Raw genomic sequence first — 4,997 nt, 5'->3', positions numbered from 1 at the left:
AGATAGATAGATAGATAGATAGATAGATAGATAGATAGATAGATAAATAAATAGATAGATAGATAGATAGATAGATAGATAGATAGATAGATAGATAGATAGATGGATAGATAGATAGATATATAGGTAGATAGATTCTAAATGAGTGTTGCGTCTAAACTGTGGTATCATATGGTCGGACATGACCGACTATACATATTAACTTGTTATTAAGTAGTACAAAATTATCTTACAAATTCTTATTCTGAAAAGAATACAAACAAAAATCTCGAGTATGTATAAATCACAAAAGTAACATATAACAGACTTCAACTTCTCTCATAGTTAGCTATCTTCTTGGTATGTAGTTTTCATATTATAAGTTTGTGTTCATTCTTTTATTCATTGGTGGGTACATACATATTTATTTCTGATGCGTTTGTGTGTTGTTAGTTCTATTATTTATCTTAATATCTCTGATATGTGGCTTGTAGTAAATCCCATGAAATGTAGTTAATATTAGTTTATGATAAGATTTGTATGAAGTGAATTTAAATCAAGATAAATTTGAGAAAGTAATTTATGCAAAATTGTTAAATTTTCTTATAAATTAAAACGAGTTTTAAATGTATTTTCGACATCTTTAAGTGCTTTATGGTCCTATTTCGTACTTTAATAAGTACTTTTTGATATTTCCCTTTTATTCCATATCAAAACGTGCCATAGAGATTAACATGTGTGAATTTGATCAACTGAGTTTTTCACTTTTCTTTATTAACATTTTATAATTCACTGAACATTGAATTCTAATCATATTTTCAGTAGCAACTCAACTCTATAACATGAAAATTTTATTTATTACTGATTAGCTTTAAGCCTTTTTTACTTTCCCTTTTGTTAGGCAACCAAGCATATTCGTTTTTATTAGATTGCTAGCTATACCCAGTGAGCTTCGCTACCCTTAAAACAATTTATATTAAAAATTATAGATTTTTTTCGTTCCGTTTGTAATTTCGCTATTGGTCATAGACCTATAACAGTATATATATTCTGGGTCCTTATGAAATTCTAAGACGATCTTGCTTAGAATTTCATAAGGACCTACCCATTTGTCTGTCTGTCATGCAAAAGTCTAAAGATGAAATTCTGCATATGTAAGTTACTGGCAAAAATCTCTTGACCTAATATTGACTCTACTCTTTATATGAGGTCCTACTCAAAAAAAAAACTTTAACGCTTGTTACTGACTTAAAAGTATGATTATAGCGATTAATAGAAAGTACCAACACAACAAAAATAAAATTAAGTATTTCCAAAAGCAACAACATTTTTTACCAAAGTAACACTAAGTGAATTTATTTACCTTCCGTGGAAGTGATGTTTATTGACTTACAAAGAATCAAGAAGAATCTATTTTTTAATTAAATGTTATTTTTTGAACTGGAACTTTTTTAATTAAACCAATTTTAATAAAATTTAAGTCAAATTACAGTTTCACATCCTAATAGCTTCCAAATAAAATAACATAAGAATTACTTCCTGAGAATGACTTCAGATGTAGTGAATTTTGAATCAAATAAAGAGGACATCCCTCCTACGAAAAACCTGTGTTAAAATCGTCACTACTTTAGGTCTTTTTCAGTATATACCAATGGAGTAAATTCTACTGCTTTTTCGCTACTTTGGAAGTTCTTTTTTGCTAGGAAGGACCCAACTGCTTATTCGCCCACTTATTCGCCCATACACGTAGTTTTCGTTCGTTTAAATTTTATGTTCGTGATAAATTTGAGGATTCAGTCATACAATTTTGTATTAAATTCATATGCCTATTATTGCTGGTATAGATGTATTTTCTTTTTATGTTGTTTGTGCAAAATTTAAGGATTTTAGCTCAATGGTTTCTCAGATATACGAATTTTTGTACTTAAAGATATTCGTACAAATTTTGAGAAGTAACTGTTCAGGTGGCAAGTGCCACACCCACTATTTATGTGATACTTCGCTTACTTGAATTTGCCCCCAAATTTTAGATATGATTTCCAATATATTCCGTGCAAAATTGTTCACTTAATTCATATTAGATGTGCTACTGTATATGAAAGTTGCCATGCCCGTTAAGGATGGATTGCCCATTTTTATCGAAAATATTTATATTGATTAATATATTTGTAAAAAGTTTGGCATGTTTAGCAATTGTTGTGTTCTGGATATAAAGATTTTAGTTTTTACTCTATATGGGAGGTGCCACGCCCACTTTTACTAGATTATTTAAAATAAAGTAAATTCTATAAATATTGCGAACTATAGCTGCTAAAGTTTTAAGATATACAAATTTTAGAATTTACTTTATATGGAAGGTGCCACGCCCACTATTGCTAGCTTCTTATAGACATACAGGAAAACACTGTTGCCCTCAAACGTACAAACTAACAAACCCATATTCATAATTATACTCATATATAAGAAGAAGTAAGAAATTATAGTTGGGCGTGTCAGACCATATAATACTCTACATCTGTTACAAAAAATAAATAATTTTATGATAATTTTTTAATATTAAGGCATTTAAGTTGAATTGTACCTTTCCCCAGATATACTTAAGCCATTTATTGTTGAATAAAATTGTGGGTATTTAAGTCAAATTTTGAAGAGGGCTTTTTATAGGGGCTAAGATCATATAAGGCCCTATAATTATAGAGTTCACGAGGGTCATGAAGGTTAGTATAGAACTTGGTTTTGCAGCTTTTTGTCGAAATAGGAGTATATTAAACATAACTATGAACTTAATAGCCCTATTCGGCGGGTTTAGTTGTATGGGGGCTAGGTGAAATAATGAACCGATGTTTACCATTTTCAATAGGACTTGTCTACGGTACCATAGAAGATCATGTGCCAAATTTCATTGAATTACCTCCAAAATTTACAAGCCCTATTCGTGGGTTCGGTTGTATGGGGGCAATGTTAAATTATTTACCGATCTTTACCATTTTCAATAAGCTTCGTCCCTAGAACAATAGAAGATCATGTATCTTTGTTATTGAATTATCTTTAAAATTACGACCTGTAGTTTGATTACAAGTACAGACAGACGGATGGACGGACATATCTAAACCAACTTAGAACGTAATTGTGAGCAGATTGGTATACTTTAAGGTGGGTATAGGACCAATATTATTGTGTGTTACAAACATTAGCACAAAACCAATATAACCTACCTACTAAAATGGTGTAGGGTATAAACATTATTTTTGAGTTGAATTTTTTACTTTTTATAACATTTATTAACCCTTTAAACGTACAAGTGGTTTAAAATACTTGGTGAAATTTAGAAATTTAAAGATAAAAATGGTATTAAAAAAAACAAAATGTGTTAAGAAGATACAGATTACTGAAGAGAAAATGTTTGAAACATTTTTTATGGAATTATAACAAAACAAAGGATAAAGCCTTTTAGAAAAAGGAAACAAAAATATTAAGGAATTTTTATAGTTCATAAGTTTTTAAATTTTGTAAATCTTTTTTTTTTAAATATGTACAATTTTAAACCCTTTTGAATTTGTTTTGCTGTTTTTATTTTTCTTTTTTTGGTTGGAAAATCATTCATTGATTATTGGTTTTGCTTGGGTTAATTTCAGCATATTGTTTTGCCTGTATTTTATCGGTTTGTTGATGATGGTTGTCTTCCTGCCAGTTGTATAATGGATGTTGTTGTTGCTGTTGTCAATTACGTTGTCGTTGTTGCTGCTGCTGTTGTTGTGGTTGCTTGGTTTTCTGGTACTTTTATTTGTCGTTTATATTTTCCATGGTGTTTTTCTTCGTTTTTTTATTTTTCTACTGACTATTGGTTATTAGTGCGGCACATGTTTTCGACTGCTGTGTGACACTTCTTGACTTTCTACGAAATGTTGGCATGTGATGCTTTTAAGTGTTATTCTTAGACATAAAGCGTAGAAGTTACAACACTGCGCAAATATTTTGCTAAAGTCATGAATGTTATTATGGTTTTGTTTAAATTTAAATTGAAAATTATGTTTTTCAAAAAACCATTAATGTTGAAAATTTCGTTGAATATGAATATTCGTATAAGGACAAATTTCTGTTCTTATTTTTATAAGAATTTAAGCACACAATTACTTTAAAATACTCTTAAAATACGTTGATTCTTTTTACTATGTCTTAAGGAAAATGACAATTTTATTATAAGCGCCTTTAGACAAGCGCCTCAAGCCGGCTATTCTGCTAGAACAGATTATGTTGTTGGGGAATAATATGCTTAGAGTAAGTTATAGGCTTGTTGGTAATAAAAATTTTGTGTTTTTTTAGCAATTGTCAACAAAATATTTTTATTCTTTAACATGTAATCTCTTTACATGTACCTTTTTTCGGAATATTTTAAATACTTTAATTAAAGATTAAAATTCCTTTGAAATCTTTATTATGTGTATATAACGCCTTTAATAATGTCATAAATAATGATAATTTATGTAATTTCTTTACAATTTTTGTTATATGGATGAGACGCCTTTAACTTTAATAATTATATCTATACAAACATGAAATTTATTTAAAAATCCCTTTAAATTAGGCTTTAATTACTCTAACGCCTTAAAGTAGGCAATTATTAGTAAAACAAGTTCATTACTTTTTGCTCGAGTATCAAAAACACTAAATTTATATTCATAACAAATGAACTATACCCAGTGTGTTCTGCTACCCTAAAGAAATATATATAAAAACCCACACAACGATTTTGAAGATTCTAACTATAATAAATTTCTAGATAAAAAATTGAATATAGTCTAGTCTATAGTCTAGTCTATAGTCTAGTCTATAGTCTAGTCTATAGTCTAGTCTAGTCGAGTCTATAGTCTAGTCTAGTCTATAGTCTAGTCTAGTCTAGTCTATAGTCTAGTCTAGTCTATAGTCTATAGTCTATAGTCTATAGTCTAGTCTAGTCTAGTCTAGTCTAGTCTAGTCTATAGTCTAGTCTATAGTCTAGTCTATAGTCTAGTCTATAG

The 4,997-nt window shown here is 29.1% G+C and overlaps 1 protein-coding gene across 1 annotated transcript in view; it reads left to right on the top strand.

Moving 5' to 3' along the window:
- The window catches only part of LOC111689846 (neuropeptides capa receptor), a 97,974-nt gene that overhangs the window by 82,514 nt on the left and 10,463 nt on the right, over positions 1-4,997 (top strand). The window lies entirely within an intron of this gene.

The sequence above is a fragment of the Lucilia cuprina genome, chromosome 5 (assembly GCF_022045245.1).
Source record: "Lucilia cuprina isolate Lc7/37 chromosome 5, ASM2204524v1, whole genome shotgun sequence".
NCBI lineage: Eukaryota > Metazoa > Arthropoda > Insecta > Diptera > Calliphoridae > Lucilia > Lucilia cuprina.
This window is presented reverse-complemented; position numbering and strand designations above follow the sequence as displayed.